This window comes from Canis aureus, chromosome 6 (genome assembly GCF_053574225.1).
Source record: "Canis aureus isolate CA01 chromosome 6, VMU_Caureus_v.1.0, whole genome shotgun sequence".
In the NCBI taxonomy this organism is placed as follows: Eukaryota; Metazoa; Chordata; class Mammalia; order Carnivora; family Canidae; genus Canis; species Canis aureus.
Genome location: NC_135616.1, coordinates 54,302,113 through 54,323,618, shown reverse-complemented (window position 1 = coordinate 54,323,618; position 21,506 = coordinate 54,302,113). Strand labels below are relative to the sequence as shown.

The window sequence follows — 21,506 nt, the reverse complement described above, 5'->3', positions numbered from 1 at the left end:
CAAATCACTTCCCACTAGCTTTCTTATGCTTTGTTAAAGGTTAAAACAAAGTTAAGAACTGAACTTTCCAAAAATTAACCAACTAAAATGTGGTATTGAAACTGTCATGGTCTGAAATCATGAAAAAAGGGAGAGAAGCCCATCATCATCATCAACCTGGCTTCACTACAGACAAAGGCAATTCTACAAAAGTTAAAAGGTTCATTTTAGGTCACTTATTATGGCTCCTGTTGTTTTCTCTGTTCAGAAAACTTGAAGGAAAAAAACTAAACAAACAAACTATAAGTTCTTTTGTTTTTTTAGTGAGCTTCTCAGTAATATAATTTCACTAGGCCCTGAAAATGCAAGTTGAATTCTAAGTAAAGGTTGTAGTGGACACACACCCTGGACCAGGTAGTACCTGGAGCCCACCCTAAACATTTTCAGTGAGGTCTGGATCTCTTAAAGAAAAAAAAAAGCAAAAACTATTTAAAATTCTACTAGTTCTCCAGCAAAACATGCCAGTATTTCAAAAGCCATCATTATCCACTCTGGCCAATGAAATCCAAGACTACTTCTTTCTTGAAAAAAAACCAAGGTGAAATGGAAAGGAAGTAAATTGTACCAGAGGAATTGTAGCAGAGTTTGGGGGAAAACTGATCCAGTAGTACACAAAGTGTGTGTGCAGTTTTTAAATGCAAGCAGCAATAACCCCCCCCTCCCATAGAAATTGGTCCCCTTTAAATCTTGCATTTGCAAAATTATGAACACATTTCCTATCTAATTTATACTTGTTAACCTTCTATTGTTCCTGTAAAGCTCTGACAGGCACAATTTTTAAAAAAATGACTGAAATGTGCACACACTAAAACTAACATCTAAGATTACAAAAAACACTGAACACGTGCTAGCCTAAAAAAAAAGAAAAGGTTACTTTAAAAAGGGGAAAGAATTTGATTTTGATGTTAGTAATTCTCACATAAAGACCTGGTGTAGTTTAAATAGATATATATAGATATACACACACACACACATCCATACACATTTATGTACACATATGTATTTTAATACATACATGAAAAACTATAAAAAAAAAAAAAAAAGAAAAACTATAATGAAAGTGGATAAACTCAAAAGAGAGTAAGGTCATGATGGGCTATTCAAAAAGATTCTCCAAAAGGTTATCTTAGGAGCGAGCTACCACTGCAGTGTTTTCAAAACAATGCTTGTTGCCTCTCTTTCAGAATCAAATATTTTCTTCTATTTTTACTTGTTTTACACATACATGGTTTATTTACCCCATGAGATTATAAACACCTTGGGGAAAATAACACTCAAACACTGCTCAAATATTCCTGAGCAGTACTTGCTATTGCTTGGGCTTTGGAGTCATAGTACCTAGCTTTGAATTGAGGGTCAGTAACTAAGGGAAGATGGGAGCCTGACTGTGCCCTCAGAATAGTACCTGACCTGCAGGAGGCCCACTTCTGGGCCAGGCCCTGTTCCAAGGTCTTATCGCACATTAGGTTTTTTAGTCCTCAAAGAAACCCTATCTCAAAGATAAGGAACCCGGGGGCCTGAACAGTTAAATAATTGCCATGGTCCATAGGAAGTTGTGAGGCCAGGATTCAAACACATGTGGTCCAGTTCCAGAATGCTCACCCTGTACTGCCTCCTGGAGCTTCTATTCCTTCATCTGTGACCAAAATCCTACCTTCAGGATTGTGGGATTACATTACATGTGAAAAACACTAGCACAGGGGCCTGATATAAATAAAGTAAGTGCTGGGGGCACCTTGGTGGTTCAATGGTTGAGCATCTACCTTTGGCTCAGCGTGTGATCCCGGGGTCCTGGGTTCAAGTCCCACATCGGGCTCCTGCAGGGAGCCTGCTTCTCCCTCTGCCTATGTCTCTGCCTCTTTCTCTGTGTCTCTCATGAATAAATAAATAAAATCTTTAAGAAAAATAAGTGCTCATAAAATGTATCTAAGAAACAAAACAAATCTTTAAAAATGGAAAACTATACACTTTCCTTCCTCTACAGCTTTTCACTATATTCCTGAAGATCAGTGAAGTCATATAATCTGATTCTGTCTGGCCAATTGAAGCCATTTTTGGGTGATTAACATGCAAATAATATAAGTGTTTATAAACATAGGATTAATACTCATCTGCAACATGTAAATAACCGTTCAACATGAACTAATTTATACACAAAGTGCTTTTTTTTTTTTTTCCTGTAAAAGTAAAGCAAATTCCCATGGTGGCATGAATAGAAGTATTTTAGTGTGGTCTCATATGTCCCTTGAATAAATTCTCTGGAGTCTAAACAGAATTAAGAAGCCAGTTATTACAATATACTCAACTAAACAGATTTATGTGGGATCAAACCCTTTTAGCAACTCATATAATTTGTATTTCCACTTCTGAATATACCAAGGATTATGAATCCTAAAATAAAGATACTGTGCCACGTATTGTGCAAGTACACTTATCATTGCTTAAAGACTTGGAGCTTCTGAAATGACCTTCTAGGTAATTGCAGGTATTTTGAGTAAAGCAGAAAGCTTCCTTTCACACACAATTTCCTTGTAGCCAATATGCTTCACTTGAACTCCCAGTCACAGAAAGGAGACTTTCTGTATCCCTGCAAAAAAGTGGCTCTGAGTCTTCATGTAATGGACATAGAGACTTCTTTTTCTTTACGATATCATACATGCACATTTCTGAGTCATACTAAGGAAATAAAATATTGGTGATGCCAAAAGACATCAGGAGGCAATATTCTAAAATTGTCAGTGACCCGAGGACACCATATTTCTCTTGTCCAAGTGAGCCAGTGCTCATTTTAAAGTCTGATTCTAACGTGGAATTCAATGGGAGCTCCTAGCACATAGCATTCAGATGATGCCCGTCAGCTCTTAGGGGCTGCAGCAGGCAGCAGACTGCATTCCTAGTACGCTCTCACTTAAAATCTGCCTGGGAAGGCCAGCGCCAATTTTCCTATCCCTTTATCTTGCCTTCCCCTAAAGATTTCAAGACAGTGCTTGAAATTTTACTGGAGTCATAAATCACATATTTACCTTCATGAGACTGGTTTTCAATAGAGCCAGTTTTTAAGGTTCGTCTGCAGGATGTATTATGTTACTAAAATATAGAAATGGCTGCTGTGCACGACACTGGTTAGTAAGACTCAAAGTTCGTAACATTATCTTCCTCAATTGATTTGAGGAAAGAATGTTCATAAAATACATACTGCTTTTGGTTAGAGGCTGATTTCTAAATAAACAGACTCAGCAATGGAAATTGTACAGACAGGCAAAACAAAACATGCATTAGTAAATGTACATTTTAAAATCAACTCTCACAATCTCCGCCTTTCGCAAGCTTTTTGAAGACTGTAAAATCGGTTGCATTACATTTATGATTTATAGCTGTTCTAATGTAACTTCTCTTTCAGTTGCTGAAGGAAAATCTGTTCCCTCTTCTGGACTATTTCTCCTCCATTTCACAGTCTCTTGATGTTGCATCTCTGCCTGAGAGAGCACCTCACTGCAAGTGATCTGAAGGCAGCCATTTGACTCAGGGAGGGAGAGAAAAGGGGAGAGCCTTGCTACAACAAATCTCCCAGTCCCTTTGGGCCCTAACAAAATAGGAAATGCTAGTAATTAGGGGATTGCATTGCCACCAATTAAAAAAAAAACAAAAACAAAAAAACGAAGTGCTAATCCACACAACATAAAGTCAAACTAAGTGGGTCTATCTTTCCTAATTTGTGATGAACTGGGGTCAACTAGATTTTTATCTCAAATACAGACTGGGAAGGAGAAAACAACAAGAAAGGAAACATCACAACTTGGTTAGATCCTGCTTTTCACACAAGATTATATGACCGATAGCTACACAGGATGCTTCCAGAAGATTACGAGGCCAAAAATAAGCAAGGAAATATGGCTGGCCCAAATGTTCACATTTATTTCTAAAAGAATAGTGCAATCCGATACACAACGGCAGTATATCTATATCCAGGTTTCACATTTAAGATTAAAAAATAAGATCGTTTTAATTCTTGAATGACTGTCATGATAAAGGTTTGACCAGAAACCATACATGTACTATGTAGCTTTTATTCATTTTTCCAACCAGATGCTGAATGGCCTGCGACAGTCCACTTAAAGTATAAAGATAGCAACCCTGCCTTCAATTAGCTTACATTCTATTTGGGGAAAAATCCAAATATGTGAAATATTTGGTGACATTTCAGTACAAAACTAAGAGAAGGCAGCAGATAATTAACAAATGAATAACAGGAAACAAAATTGCTATAAGAATTCTGTAGGGGAAAAAGTGGTCTCTGTGGGCTGACAATATGCTTTGGGGGTACAGGTGCCTGGGTTAGTAAAAAGCTGAGTTCTGCCACTTACTGTTATTCCACGAAGCGATATGCTTAACTTCCAGCCTCGTCCTCATTATTGATAATAGGAATGACTACAGTACCTACTACATAAGGTTAATTACAAGAAACCGACACATTGTATATGGAAAGATTTTGTAATCTGTAAAGAAGCTATAAATGGCTATTGAGAAAGTGGTAAAAAGAATCACACAAAACTGTTACCACTAATTTGGGAGAGCAGAGAGGGTTAGGAGGATGGAAGGGAAGATGATTAACTTTTTTCCTTATATACTTTCTACTGTTTGAACTTTTATAGTGCCTGAGCACTAATTTTATAACAAAAAAAGTTAAAGCTATATAAATACTATCTGAGGTAGAGAGTCTAAATACTACCTGTGACACCATATCTGGATGTCACAAAATACTCTATTGTAAACATTAGTAACCCTGTTCCTTTATGAGTACATGGAAACAAGACTCAGTCCTGGTTTCAATTTGAGAATTTCTAAAGTCATAAAAATGTGCCAAGTTTGGGAATGATAACCAACTGAAACAGTTTTTTCTTTCCATGACATTTTAAAACAGAGCAAATTTTATAGTGACCTCAAACATCCATTGATTCAAACAATCACTTTGGTCAATGTGTTTTGAAATAGCAAGTTAAATAACATTAATTCTCAAAGGCGAGTCTTTCTGGGGCATAACTGCGCTCTTTAGAGCCTGTCTCATCAGGTATTTAACTGATAACTTTACAGACAGAGGAAAGGTCCTCAGGCCATTTCCAAATGAATGCCAAGGGCTTTCCACAGAGGCATGGAAGATTTTATAAACTGAATTTGATCACCAATTAGCATTTTTAACATTAGAAGTAGGTGTGAGCTCTTCTAGGGCAGGAATCATATCTTCTTAATCTTTATATGCCCAGTCCCTGGCATTGTGATCAGCATACGAGGAAGCAATAATAAATATTTATTGAACTTATTTGAAGGAAAGTTAACTCTGAAGCATTTTAGTCACCTGGAAGCCCAAGGACACGGGCACATATGCCAAGAACTAAACCTGTATAGTTGCATTCTGTAGAAAATCACTTAAACTACTTCAGTAACAGTAAAGATAAGTATGAATTTGAGTTCCCTGAATAAAACTTCGAAAATTTCCCTTTGTGAGAAAGAATCTCTCCTACACTTGAGAACTATAGATGTGTGAACTGAGATGAAATCATGGAGCAGTTTGATCAGAGCAACCTTTCATCTGCCTTACCCAAAATTTCCAAGGCATGTTTCATCGATATAAATAGAAGAGGGCAGAGGGAAGGCTTTCACTATTTGTGGCAGAAAGAAGCCCACACCTGGAATGCTGGATTCCTGGCTGACTATTGTACCACTGGCTCATGGCTCCTCTATGACGATTTATGAATAAACATATAGGTGCTGAGAAAGAACAGAGTTGGTATCTACATGTAGCAAGACTGTTAGATTATATGTAGTCACGTGTCTATTTCCAGTCTTATATAAGCAGTGATGGGGTGGGAGGGGGTAAGGAGTTGGGGCATCCTGGGCTTGTTCAGGCATTATGGGATGGGCCCTATACAAATAAGTATGGAAGTGGAAGTAGGTGATAGGAAGTAATCCCTCTGTCTTCCGTTGAGAGTTTAAATCCCTCTATGAATGATATACCCAATGCTAATCTCTTTGTTCCACCCAAAATTACTGGATAATTTATTTTTATCTTATTTAATCTTCCTCCCAAGGTGACCAGGGCTTGTCAAACTTTAGATTCCATTAATGGTATATGTTAATTCAAGAGGACGTTTCATGATAAGTGAAAGCTTTAAGGAAGCTCTCACTTGAAGCTTTTTGAAACATTTAACCCAATATATTTAAAAGAGTAGATTTTTTTCTGCTTCTATAAAGTATTGCATGCGTCCAGTAGAAATGAATTGCTCTAGTTGTAATTCTTTAAAGATTACTAAATTTCATAGTTTGGCTACTCAAATTATATTTGGAAGCTACCTAGGAATTCTCTCACATTTTGATCTCTGGAAGGGTAATTAATCAAGCTCTTGTTTTGGATAACTCGAACTTTAATCAGAATCCTACGGGGCGGGGATGACAGTCACAGGGCTGTATACTCCGAATATTCAACAGTATATATATAATTGAAAACAGCAACAACAGGAAAAGAAACATAGATGCCAGTGGGTTGATATGTTATAACCTTTGCTCTACCAGTACTTGGCAAATTTCAACAGTTTTAGTTAACCAGAGATAAAAACTATAAACAGTGGAATACCATTAAAATTTAAAAAAAAAAGGATTAACACAAAATCAAGAATTAGCAGTGAAAAAGAATGCTGTACTTAAGAGCATGCATCTACCAGAGGCAATTTGTTCGAAGACTGAAGTCGTTATTTCATAGTGGAGGTTTGAAATCAAAACTTTAAAGTTTCTTTAGGTCAAGCTATAGCACAGCATTCAGAGAGCCAGCCAAAATCGCTGAGGGAAACGAGGAAGGCCACATGTGGAACTAATTACTCATGTAGAGGCCATGACAAAGAACATTTCTCCAGACTTTTCATGGGGGCTTCACTTTCAGGAAGTTGCTATAATTACTGTTCAAGTCTAGAGCAGCCTGCAAGCCGCTGACAGATCCAACAGACGAGGAGGAGGAGGGAAAGGGAGAGAGAGAGAGAGAAAAAAAAAATGAACTTATCTGCCCTTTTGACGAGTGAAATACCAGAAAATAAAGTACCACAGGAAAGCTCAAAAAAGTTCACAAATGAGCCCTGACTTCCAGCGTTCAACTCTGTGTTTACTTTTTTTTTTTTTTTTTTTTTTTAAATCTATCCTCTATCTTCAAATGACTTTCCTAGCCTGGATCGGACAGCAAATTTGTACTTCGACACTAACTCACTTTCAGTTGGCCACAGCAGAACTGTACATCTCGACTCTTTTTTTTTTTTACAGCTTTTCCATACTGAGGCCCACTTCCTGCCCAGTTGAGGAAAAAAATCTGGCCTGAAGATGAAATGACTGCTTAACATTACACTAAAACATCTGGTACCATTTTATGCACAGACCCATGTCTGAGAGCAGGCGATTCTAGCGGTCTCTCCAGCGGCACAGCGCATACCCAAACCTCCCCAGGGTGACATCATCCCATATATGGACTCTCCAGCCCAGCCCTCCCCCTTTTCCTGGTCCTAAATTCATTGCCAGTTCCCCAGTCTGCAGCAAATGTGCCACGTCAAGACTGGAAATCACAGCCCTTGAGTGTGTCTCAGTCAGTGCAACAGAATTCAGGGGGGAAAGCCGAATGCAACCCCCGGTGCAGGAAGGGAGGCTTTTCCCAAAGACCGGGAGAGGATTTTAAGTACATAGATGGAAGCTTCTGGAGATCCTGCTCCGTCGCCCCAGTGTTCAGACTACCTGTTCAGGACAATGCCGTTGTACAGTAGTCTGCACATTGGTTAGACTGGGCAAGGGACAGCATCGCCATGGACGGATGGGGACGAGAGTGGCTGTTTCCAAGGAGAAGACTTTTGTTTGCTGTTTCCAATCTCATACCCCATGTTTTTCTTCACAGGTTTTGCACACTAGGGACCCAGAAGCCCTCGGGGACACTGCCGAGAAAGGACTGCTCGGAAGAAGACCTGTGGGTAAGGCCTTCCTGACTGCTCACCTGGTCTGCGCCCAGGAGAGCCGAGGTGGGGAGCCAATGATTTGCGTTCACGTGCGAGACAGACAGACGTACATGCATGGTGGAGAGCTATGCGTTTAGCTTTGAAAGAGGAACAATATGTGGTATAGAGCGATTTACTGTATTGATACTGGATTTCTGAAGATTTAGAAGTCAGGGATTTCCTTAAGTTTAAAGTTTTTCCCACTTCCAAATGAAATATGGAAACACTCCAAACACTTAAGAATAATTTAATGAGGCTAGTTTTTAACTGTTGAAATGAATAATCCAAAGACCTGAAAGCTTATTTGAATAAGGGCTGTCGGAGAACTTGTAACATTCCCGGGTTGGATCCATTTTGCTTCAAAGGAAAGAATATTAGCTATTTTTAAAATGCTATCCGAATAGTGCTTTTTTTTTTTCAAAATTTACTTACATAATATAAATCCCAGGAATAGTAGTATCTAACAATAAAAGAAGAGGCTGCCAAGCTTTTGCCCACCAGACAATGCAGATGGGACTGACCCAGGAAAACGCGCCAACCCAGAACTTAGTCAGCAACTGATGAAGTCGGAGAATAGAAGAAACCAAACCTCTGTCTTCAGATATCCCAGTATATATATCTATATATATATAGATATATATATAGATATATATATCTATATATATATCTGTGTTACAGTTTTGTTTTTTAGTTTTTTTTTTTTTTAATCCTAAAATGGTTGATAATTGTTGGTCAGCTGAGACCTCATGCCTATATTTTACAATGCTTCTATTTCTCGGAGCATTTAAAATGATAAGGTACTTTGTCTAGAAACCCACTGATAAAAAAGGAATTTGTAAACGAAGGCAAAGTTTTCTTTGGTCAGTTTCCAGCTGTCCTGGAGGTGAAGGGGGGTGGGGAGGAAGGTGGGAGGGAGGAAAACCCTCAAGCTGAATGAAATCCCAATAGAGAGAATAATAGAGAAAGTCTGGGTTGCAATATGATCCATGCTAAACTTTAAAGGTGGGCCTCTTAAAGAAAGTTCTGGAGAAACGTTACTGCCTCACCCCTAATTCTTCCAGCCCCCAATTATATCAACTCCCAAACAATTCTATATAATGAAAACATCTGTTCTATAGGCTTTTATGAAAAAAACCAATGTGCTCTCTTTTGTCCTCCTTTAATTCTTCAAAATTTTAGTGGTTCCTGAACAAATCCTTTTCTAAATTGTACATTTTGCAATAATTCAAAAATTGTCACAAGTTCTCTTTTGCGAAACATTTTATTACAAAAGGTTCCCCAAGTTATCTTTTGTGAAAACAATTTACTTTTAAAATTACCCTTTTGATCATCCCCCAACTGGTATAAAGAACATATAACTTTCCTATTCATAGTTTTTAGTTAAAACATAAAAAGCAAGGATAAATTTACTTATCTTCTCCATTTAGATGATATAATAAAGTCACCCTTTGTTTTTTCTATTGTGACTTGGAGGCTTCCATATTAATTATTTTTAATAGAACAAGAGATGTTTAAAACCTATATAATTTCTTTTTCACAATGAAACTGGAAAAAAACTTTACTAGGTAATTACGGAAGCTTATTTTCTCAAAAAATTATATTTTTACTAATTGATGGACTTACTGAGGAAGAAAAATAGCTATAAGGGACTTTGGCAATGTTTAAATTTTTCTGAAATTTTTTTAACTCTGTAGAAATGACAAAATTTCATAACTAGCTTTCATTTCATGTATATTGAATTCAAATGTCTTTCTTCACGTTAACTGGTCTTTTTGTTTCTACGAAATTAACCATCACTGGTTGCCCACCAATTTTCTCCCTCAGGATGACTTTTAGTTTAGAGATAGAGGGGACCCGATGGTGTCCTTGGCAGAAGTACAGGAATAGGAACATAAGAAATAATTTGTAGAGGGGTAGCCGAGGAGTGCCTGCAAGTGCTCGGTGGAGTCCTGACAACCCATTTTTGATGCAAACTTTTAACAAATGAAAAGGAATCACACTTATTTTTAAATTGCATGAGCTAAATCAAGAATCAAATGTAAAAGCTCATTTTATAAACTCCTGCTCACTGAAGGCAGGACAGGATGGTCCTTAATGCGCTGGTATATATACCAGCAAGTATACACACATATCATAAGATAATACCTTATCTATTTGCAGGGTAATTAGAGCAATGTTTAACTTTATTTTGATATTACTTTATAAGGAGATATACAAATATTTTAGAGGTCATGGGATCTATTCCAGAGGAAAGTAACCAACAGTGACATCTTCAACTAAAACTACCCCTGGATATGATGGTAAGTACTAAAATTAAACTTTGTACATTGTCAGAAAGAGAAATATGTCTGCAGGGTCTGTCCAAACTGCATTTCAGGAAAGCTTAGTAGTTATTTTTTGTTTCAATGCATGGATGCCTGGTAAGTTAGGCTAGGTGGTGGGTTAAAAGGAAAACTTTTTCTGCCATCTAACAGAAACGAAACGTAGGGCCTTACCTTCAACACCATCAATCTGTAAGTGGAAGAGGATCAATATAAAACAGTTTATATTTTCCAATCTCATTCCCTATTGTTTAAGCCCCAGATCTCACAATCAAAGAAAGTTTGTTTATAGTGGGACAAAATTTCTTACTGATCACTTTCTTGCAATCAGTCAATATGTTTAACGCTCTCCCTGCTTGGCATGTCTGTCTTTCGGCCCAGATAATAGTGTTTATGTTTTTTAAAGACCAAAATATACTGTCTACCCCCACCTCTCGCCTTACAGACCACCCAAGTTTTTCACGCCGTGGGAAAAAGCTTAGGCATAAAATGTCTAATGAAAGAATTTTCCTTTTTTTTTAAAGGAAATAAAAGGAAAATACAACTTGATAATGTGAAAAAGTTCACTCAACCACCAGCGTCCATCCTTAAGAGAAGCCAAAGCTTTCAATTACCCTACAACAGCTCTGTTCTTTAAAAACAACCTATTTTCCTCTTTTCTAAGGAGAATATCCCACCCCTCACAATAGTGTCCAAATAATAACTAAGTGACCATTACTCAGAAATCCCAACTTAAAATAACTAGGAGGTCAGGGCTTTAACCTGAAGGGAGACAAGAAATTGTCTTCAATAAAGACAGAAATTTTCTTACTTGGTTTCTTCTTTTTACTTTTTTGTGCTGTAAATTAGGTCAAGAGAAATATTTACCCAGGTTTTGAAGGTCTCTTATGAAAAAGTTTTATCAGTTTTAATAAATAGAGATAATGAAGTAAATTAAGGAAAATCATTAAATCTTCATATTGGACTTCCTGACCTATCGTGACAGCCAGTTTCCTGAAGTTGCTCTGGTCTAATTTTGCTGTGAAGTACTTAGAAGATAATTCTTCCATTGTATTTTTTCCTTAAGATAATAAATAAAAGACAAAAGAAAACAAAGTGTAATAATCGTATTAAAATTACTTGGTACGATAATAATGTAAATAGCTCTTTTATATTTTAGTTAGCATTTTAAGTGATAATGAATTGATAGTCACTCTAGCTGAGAGATGGAAAAAAACTCTTAAATTTTTTTTCAGCCTTTGGTCTTTTTAACAAGATTAAGGGCAGATTCAACATAACAATGAAGTATGCATATGCCACATAGTTACTGTAATTGTAGTTTAAAAATTTATTAGAAACATTAATTGTCCACAAGTCTTATAAATAGTCATTTTTTAGCAAGATTTTTCCCCCTGAAAAAAAGTTATGGTTTTTCAGGCTCAAATATTTTTGGATATCTTGTTTTATTAGAACTGTTTCATATTAAAATATAACATATAAACTCACAAATATTTCTTTCTATTTTTTCAGGTTGCATGCATCATTCCTTTAATTGAGCAGAGTTAACTGGATCAAATTATTTATGGGAGAGAGGGAAAGCTATACAGAATTACAGTAATTTTTAATTTCCACCAATATACTCTTTGTAAGTGAATCACTCTAAATATTTTCTGTTACACTGAATGCAGCAACAATAACAAAGTAGTTTCATAAGGTACTTGTTTTTACATACTCTGACCTTGTAATTATCTAAATAGCAGCCAAGTTTACTGACATTTTTGATTCTGTCAGAAAAAAAAAAGTTCTCTACTCAGAATGATGACCAGAAACAGAATCAGATATTTATTTTCTTGAAATCAAATAAATAAATGGAAAATTGCACCTATCAACTCTTTGTTAAAACTGTACCATATCTAATCAATGCATAAAAGTTCAGATGTGTAGAAAACTGTAATTTTTTTCAGTCTCTAAGAACATTTTCCTCTCCATAAAGTTTCTATTTGCTATTTTCTCAGAATTTTATAATTAAAGGGAAATAACAAACTACGAATTTTCTTTAAAATTCTTTGGAAAAATATCCCAAACTATACACTCCTTGGACCATAAGATTTTGTTTTGTTTTTGAAGAAATTCCACTTATTGGAATTTTGACTATCTAAATATTTTGTGTTTTAAAGGGCAGGGGAACTTATTAAATACCTCTATGGATGTGAATTGATCGTTTATAATAAAAAGCCAGTAGAGTTATCCTTGAGTCACCAGAATTACATTTTCTAACTGTATTTAACACCATTAACTCTTTCTCATACAAATTATAAGAAAACTTTTCAAAGGGTATGGTTTTACTTTTTGGATATGAAATAAAGTTTCCTTTTCTGTGTTTAAGGAAATTTTCTGTAACTGTACTTCACTACCAATGTCCAAAACACATTCTGAGCATCACCATGGGTAACAACTTCTTACTTTATACCCTTTTGATAAATGGCACGGTGCTGTAGCTAAGGTGGAGCATGTAAGCTCACTCTGCTTTTTATTTGGTCTTCACATCCATATGTAAATACTTCGCATTAAAAAGAATATGAGAAATTTAACTAAGTTCTCACTGCTTTACAAAGTATTGGCAAAAATACATCCCCTTATAAAATCCCACTATCAAAGCATCGGATACCAAAGTTGGCTGGTTGAATTGCCAAATACATTAGGCTCATTAATTATTTTGAAAATGGCTGCCGTTTCCATGTAAACGACAAGTTTCTTTTTCATGGGCTGGGCTATGGTACTTATCTACTACAAGAAACATGTATAAACATAGTCTTTATCTTTAACTTCAGTTTTAAAATATGCAGAGTTTTTGTGAAGAGGAAAAACATCTGGTTCAATTACTGTGAACTCTGACTGCATGTGGGCCAGTAATAATAATATGAATTGGATTTAAGAATAAACCTTGTGCTTAATCTTTTTTCTTTTTGTTTTGTTTTGTTTTGTTTCCTTAAAATTTCAATGTGAGTTTTCTGTTAAGTCCATTATCCATGTTAGCACATTTGGAACAAATGTAAAAGTGTACTTTCTGAATAAAGTCAAAAGTCTAACTTGTTTTAGTTCCCTAATGTTTTAATGTTTAATTCTATTGTGTGTTTTTCTCCCTTTCCCCTCACCCTCCAAAATCACCAAATCTGGAAAACAGACTGATTGTATCTGCCCATGAGCAAAGGAAACCCGAAGGAACCAAGGGCCTGGCTGGACGGAGTTGTCATGTGTCTGCCTGTCTACACTTGCTGTGCAGAACATCCGCTCACCTGTACAGCAGGCACAGACAGGCAGTCACATGACAACCCAGCCTGAATGACAACCAGCCATTGAAAGAAAGCAGCCCTCACACCATAGCATCTACACCAAGAGCTACAACCAAAATGAGGGGCGCGGGGGCCTGGGTATTTAATCTGTTGGTTTAATACTTAATTCGTATGTATTATTTTATTATTATATTTTGATTCAAATATTGAAACCCACCAAAAGTAAAGTGAGTGGTGCTTATGAAATATAATAAAACCCATTTCTGAAAATGTTCCTGTGCTTTCTATAGTTCTCTTTTCCTAATTGTTGTCAGTAAATTACTACCCTTGACATTAATTGTACACAGCTTTGCAGAACCCCATAATCAATATGACAAAACAATATAACTTCAGTCTAATGCTTGACAGAGAAGAAATGATTCTAATAATTCTACTACAAAAACTAAGTTTAATTTTTCTGTATCATGATTTTTTAAGAGAAAGAAGGAGAAAAGAAAAAGGGAAGAGATAATGTTTCAGGGGATCATATATTTTGAGTTAATACTACCAGTTTGGGTCTGGGTATAACATAGCAAAAAGAGTATTTCAAACATACTGTTCATAGGTATTAAAATAGTTGCTTCTCTTCTGCTGATATATAGAAAATTGTAATTGAAGCTTCTATATTCCCATCTGTCATGATATACAAAGATTTATTACTTTGTCATTGTTTAATTAAGAAGATTACACTATAGTTCTAAAGGTGGAGTTACCAAGGCCAATGCATTCACTTGAAATACATGTTCCCATTCACTGTAAACTTTGAAACTCTTGAGATGTTCAGGCATTCAGTTATTTTTCAAAAAGAGCAAGGAAAAGGATCAATGGTAAAACAATGTAAATTTTGCCATATCTCTTGAGGAAATATCAAAACTTCAGTATAGTGAACTGGAATGAAATGATCAGGGCTGGCTTGCGTATATGAATGTTTCAAACACTGATGGGTAAAAAAAGTGTGGAGACAGATAAAATTAGAAAATTGTCAACTCTGATTTGATTCACTAAAATGTTTTAATTTCAGTATTTAAAATTAATTTCATTTTCCTTAGATTCTTGTCAAACTTTTGAAAATGTTGTACAAGAATAAACAAAATTTTCCATTTTTTTAACTTAATTAAATATTTCAAATATATAGTTTGGACTAAAAAAACTAGTTTTCTGCAGATTTTTCAGTTTTAAAATGAAAGATTTAATCTTAGGGCTAAAAACCCTATGAGGTTAAAAATTTCTAGGATTTTGTGCTATTTGGTGTTTTACTGGGCCTGACACTAATTTCTTTAAAAAAAGAGAAAAATGATTCTGCAAAAAAACGAAGTAAAAATACAATTAAAGCTACATTCTTGCATTTAACAATTTGGCCTTAGGATATATATCTTCTGCAAAAATATACTTCTGCAAAACACATTGAGCAATGAAGGTTTTTACCTTAAATGAAAGTCTATGACTAGCAATAAAGTACTAAACAATAGTTCACAAAACATAAAATATAAACAGGAAGACAATATAAAAATGTCCCACAAAATATTTACATATTACCACCCAATTTTAAATGTTTCATATAACCCGCAGCAGATGCCAACAGGAGTCCACATTTGCATCACTCTACTGAACCCTGCAGGGCAGTCCCAAGACAGTGTTTGAGACCACTCCGGATGACACAATAGCAGGTCAGAACATAAAGATGACTGTTCCATTCCAGCAAACTCCAAAGGGAAAGTTAGGAGGCCAGCAGAGTCATTCTTAAGTGAGCTGCTCAGGATAACATTGCCAATAATATTCCCATAAAATTTGACGTTGACATTTTGGTTTTACATTTTTTCCCTTAGCTCTCAATAAATGCCTGAAAGAATATTATGTATATTTAAATTTATTAAATGAAGCACATTTTAAATTTTTACTCTTCTGGTAAAGAGTAATATTGCTCTTCCAGAATAATCTTTTGAGTGAAACAAAAAATACATTTAGGGGAGTGGGTTTGGGTCTCAGTATTTTTAATAAATTTGAAAGTGTTTGCCATTATGGGTTGTTGTATATATTTGTCAAAGTTATAAATATTTGGATAACACCAGAATGTGGAAATGTTTGTATGAAATAATCCTACATAAAAAAGCATAACGTAAGATATCTTATATATGTGAAAAAACACAACTATGATCATGAAGAATTTTAAGTAACATAAATGTTTTAAAGTTCAGTATTTTGGGGGACTTCTTTGGCAAAAAAAAAAAAATATGTAAGTTTTGGCTAACTAAAACAATTCAGCAAGGAGTGTGAATAGTGTTCACAGGGTCAATCCTAACCTCCTCATCATAGGGAGCATGGGGACCTAGCAGGAAACAGGCAGATGTTTAAAAGTACTGAAACTGGAAAGAACTGAAGATCTCTGGGACCTCTTGGTCTCACGGCTTTGGCTCTTCAGGGAGATTGCTGCCATTTTGTTTTTGATTACCTGAGTCACATTTGTTATCTGTTACAGCTACATAATAAGAACAATACTAAGTAAATATCCCTATAAAGGAATTATATAATCTCCTTATCAAGCTATCCAAATACTTCAACCCACAAAAATGAGGCCTGCAATTTTTTGAGTCCAAAGAATGTCCTTCTTTCAATGCAGACTTTGGATTTTCTTCAACAGTACAAGGTTAGTACATTTTCATTGGGGGCACTTCTGTTGAATTACACTACTTTCCTACAAGTATTCAATAATGATTTTGATCTTCATGTTGTATGATAGAAGTAGAATAAATGTTGGCTGTAAGCTACCATTAATACATAAACTAGCAACCCTCTTCAGAGATTTTAACTATCATTCACACATTCTCACCAATATTAAGAAAAATGAGGCTTCTTTTCTCCCTTTAGCAGAATATTCTATTCTTCTAAAATTCATATTTTATACATATTTTAAATAAAATCCATCTTTTTTTCCAGATCTGATGTAAAGTATTAATATAAAACTATCCAAACCCCAAATCCTTTTTGAAATGATAATTTCTATTTTAATGCTACACTTGGCCCTTTTCTAAATCCTCTCTGATTTGTACAAAATATATTTACTATGTGTTAAATAAGATTGGGAAATTTATTTTCTGCTTAAACGGTATTCAGTTCAGGAAGCTACAGAGTCAGGAGAGGAAATAAAGAACCATTAACCTTCAATGATGAAAATTAAGAAAACTTTAAGACAATTTACCTCAAATTGTAAGTTTACCCTGTAATTAAATAATTTAGTTTAGGTGCCTTAAGTAATAGGACATGATGAATTATTAGGTTGCATTTATTTATTTACTTGCTCAATCACATCTTCACTCAACCAATATTTACTGTCACCTGCCAGTGCTATGTTCACTGGTAGAACAGTGAACAAGAAAATGGCTTCTGGTCTCAAGAGGCTTACAAATTAGCAGAAACACTCAACCAATATGTATCATATGTGATGAGTTGTCAATTTTCACCATCTGAAATAATCTTTTAAGTCTATCCACTTCTATCAGTTTCCATCAATCCACCCAGCCCAATCTATTTTCTCTTACATAGTCCACAACCATACCTTCCTAACAACTCCCCAACCCAGTTCTGTGTTCCTCCAGTCCATTCTTTACAAGGCAACCAAAATTCAGATCTTATTATGTGGCTTTCCAGCTTAAAAACTTCCAAGGCTTCTCATCATTCTTAAGATCAAAATCCTTAATCTTTATCGAGTTATTTTCTCTTTGTTCTCTTTGGTCTTAATACAGTTTCTTCAATTCATCAGGCTCAATTTTGCCTTAAGACAATAACATAAACCTCTGTCTGACCACCCAACTCAACATCCCTCTCAGGCTGGGATCCTATCTCAGACACTCCTTAAGTCAAACACATCACTGGATTTATTTTCTTCATAGCTTGTAATGCACATCTGACAGGTTTTCCTGCTTGTTTGTATGTTTCTTTATTAGTAACTATCCTTCATGAGGGCAGGTACCATGAATTCCTTGCTAACCATTTTATCCTTAATGAGTAGGATAGTGTCTACTACATAACAGGTGTTCAGAAAGTATTTGTTGGGTAATGTTCAGCCAATTAAGAGCACAGCATCAACGCTGAGCAGCTGGCTAAATTATTCTCTTTGAGTCTCAGTTTTCATTTCTAAAATGGGGAATATAAATAAAATACTCACCTCAGTGCCTGGAAAGCTATAAATACTCAAAAAATTTTAACCTTTATGATGATAATGATCATCATCAAGATTATAATTCAGATAGAAAGCTGGCCTGAATGACTTTAAGCAGGTAGAATGACTAATAGGATACTATTTACAACAATAATTACTGTCAAACTAGGGAGCATCTTGCTAAGCGGGAGTCCATTTGGCTTGGTTTAGCATTTTGACTAGTCTGATTATGCAAAATTGAGGCTGGAGCAAAGGCTGGACTAGATGCTGAGAAGACCTGAAGGATGTATATAACAGAATGAGAAACACCTTGAGTTTGGGGCAATCCAGATGAACAGCATTGAGGAAAGAAATAGGAGGAAAAAGAAAGAGAGAAGCCAATGTACTGCCCATAAGCTGGGCCAGCACAAAGCTAGAGCAGCCAGTGACATCACCAAGTGGGGTGTCTACTGGTTAAAAACAACTGTGCAGAGGGTATCTACTATTCTGTTGTCTGAATTGCTGTATTGCTTCTCCAAATCCTTGGTAAAGTACTAAAAATATCCTTAGGTCATTATTTTGATAGAAATCAAGGATCTAAGATCATCCATCCCAAATACAAGGGAATGTCTGTGGACACACAAGCCTGCATGTTCAAACTCTGTCCTTACCCCTAAATATATCCTCCTTGACTTGGGGGTATACACACTGGGAGAATGCTCTGGAGAGGATGAAGCCAGGAAAAGGCCTATCAAACCCCTAGAAAAGAGCTCACGGTCACTTGTAAAAGAAATTTCTGCATCTGGGGTACTAGAACATGATCTAGAAGGACAGCCACATTTGGGAAAATCGCCTGGTGGTTAGGTATAAACTGTCTAACATTGTAAGAAGACAATTTCTTTTAGTCAGGTAGATAAGGTATGTCTGTATACCACACTGTATTATAAAGATTCTTTGAAGATAACATATGGAATAAAACAGTGTCTGTGACACAGGTAGAAACCTCTCTATTAAGCTCACCTATCAGTAATACTACAAATAACATTAGTGCAATTTAGAGTAATGGTTCAAAAAGTACAGTCCACAATGTTTGAGGGTATTCATGAATCCATCTAAAATTCAAGGGTAGGCTAGATAGATCTGTTCAGGATAGACAGAAAGCAGGAAAAATGCTGGGGACTTACCATTACAGTCATGCCAACTCTAGGTTAAAATTCTTACACAGTGTTATCATGCTATTGCTTCTGCCAGCTTCGACAGGAAATCACATGTTTTTGTATTATCACCTCCAATTCTTGGCTGAGGTGTAAGAGAACCCAGAGGCTGCAGAGGAGGCAGCCTGGCAAGTCTCACTAAAGGAATGGGATCTGAGTTCCCAGTAGAGTGTGAACCTTACTATTCTCTGCTAAAAACAAAACAAAACAAAACAACAACAACAACAAAAATAGGCTCAGATACCATACATCCTATCTCACAATATAAAATGACAAAAAAAAAAAAAAAAGGCAATTAGAACACATGTAAGTCAAATAATGGCTTTGCAGTGGGAGGGCACAGTTGTTACTTGTAGTGGCAACGATGAAGATGTAAGTGTGACATCTAAAAGTTTATAAAAGTATTTATTTATATATAATTTCTTAGAGTCCTAGAAAATGACTTTGAGGTGACTTGGTGAGCTAAGATCCCCATTCCGTAAGTGAAAAGAAAAGAAGTGAGGCCCAGAGAAGACGGACTTGTTCCAGCACTGACATTAGCCCTAGCAAATCCACATCCTCACTGTTTTCATTGTACCAAGCATATGGCCTACGGGGTCTTTTCTTCAATGAATATAATCCTATAAAAGTCTGAGCCATTGTTCTTCAATCTCAAATATATTTCATAAGTCATTTATATTTATTACAGACTTGTCATAAATTACATAAAATCCTATCTATTCTTATGGCATAATATGCTATTTACTTAACAGTCAGTTTGATATAATGAAAACACACCAATCTAATTACACAAGAAAGTGGGAAGATGGCAGAACACAGAAAAAAATATGATAATCCCCCAGGAAAATTTACATACACATTTGTTATTGATTAAATGAATGAAAATATAACTAACTTAACAATATTTACTGTCTCCCATCTGTTTGACTAAGAAAGATAAATTATCACGTCGGGGCATCCGGGTGGCTCAGTGGTTGAGCATCTGCCTTTGGCTCAGGTCCAGACCCAGAGTCCTGGGATGGCAGCCCACATCAGGCTCCCCACAGGGAGCCCGCTTCTCCCTCTGCCTATGTCTCTGCCTCTCTCTGTGTCTCTCATGAATAAATAAATAAAATCTTTAAAAAGAAATTATCATATAACAGGATTTCCAAGTATAAAGATGCTAAAGTACGTATGAGAAAGATACCATGGGAACAAAGATCAAGCACTTAATTTAACAACAGATGGACTCCAAACACTGAGTTAGTATTCAGGCTTATTTTCACAAAGGAATATTCTAAATTGGAGGGTTTTGAGGTTACCCACAGAAGCACGTTCAGGCCACATGTAGTTGAACTACGGCCTGAACTATGAACTAAGACCTTTATGGAATCTAAGTATCATTTAAGACATTGCTGCTAAAAGATGGGAGTTTAGGGTACAAATTCAGGAGGCCAGAGACTCATCACGACTTCTAAGCCCTACCCTCTGATATTTCTTCTTGACCTGCTTTCCCCATACCCTCCCTTCTGGCCTCTGCTCCCAGTTGACACTAGTAACTATTTGTTGAATACTAGCAGAAAGCAAGGAATGATACTGCTCCCTCCCTTTCACCTTGACAGCAACCTCAGAGGTGTTCTGCAGTGGTGGAAAACTCTGGTGAGAGAAATAGAGCAGAGTAGAGGATGCCAGTGGAGATGGCCAAGGAATAATAAGGCAGGAATGAATGAGGATGGCTCCAGTGGAAAAAAGGCTCTGCCCCAGTGACACAATTTAAACAGAAGGGTCATTTGTGAGTCAGACATTATTAATATTTTGAACACTTCCTATCTTGTTTCTTGAGCAGACTTCTAATAAGTAACAGTAGGTAATGGCAACAGCGTGGCTCTATGTGGCCCATCCATTTGCTACCCTGAATTGAAGAGCTCCTCTCAAGCCACCCAGAATAAGCCACCATCTTCTCTTATCTAGACTATTGCTACAGTCTCCTAGCTGGTCTCCCTTCTTCTGTTCTTGCCACTCCCCTCCTTCAACACACCTATTTCATCCCACACACCCATTCCATCCCACACACCTATTCCATTCCACAAATCATGCCCAACCCACCAGCCAAAGTGATCTTTCTAAAACATAAATCCAATCATGTCACATCCTGTTGGAACAAGCCAATTGTTTTTCAATTATCCTTGATATAAAATCCAAATTATTGGCTGGATAAGGCTCCACCCACAGGTACCTCTGATTTTATTTCCTAACTCTCTCCCCCATGCTCTTACATTTCAGCCACAGGATCTCTGCTGGCTCCCACCTGGGGAGGAGGGGTACACATATGGTTCCCTCGAGTTGGAATGTTCTTCAACAAAATCTAGCTCATTACCCTATTTTATTTTCTTCAGAGCACTTAATATCTGATATTATATTATTAGTCTCTTTATTAGCTCCACAGAACAGCAACTTTGTCATTTTCTTTCTTGAAATGGTCTAAACTA

The 21,506-nt window shown here is 36.3% G+C and overlaps 1 protein-coding gene and 1 long non-coding RNA gene across 11 annotated transcripts in view; one reads left to right on the top strand and one right to left on the bottom strand.

The window, feature by feature from the left end:
- Window positions 1-21,506, bottom strand: part of DNM3 (dynamin 3) — a 553,762-nt gene that overhangs the window by 239,957 nt on the left and 292,299 nt on the right. The window lies entirely within an intron of this gene.
- Window positions 7,566-13,924, top strand: LOC144316148 (uncharacterized). Of its 4 annotated transcripts, none has more exons than XR_013381977.1 (3): window positions 7,566-7,657; window positions 7,961-10,357; window positions 11,888-13,924. It is a non-coding gene; the product is annotated as an uncharacterized LOC144316148 (long non-coding RNA). The 4 variants fall into 4 exon arrangements; XR_013381978.1 differs by having other exon boundaries at window positions 7,587-7,647; XR_013381976.1 differs by lacking the exon at window positions 7,566-7,657 and adding an exon at window positions 7,665-7,843.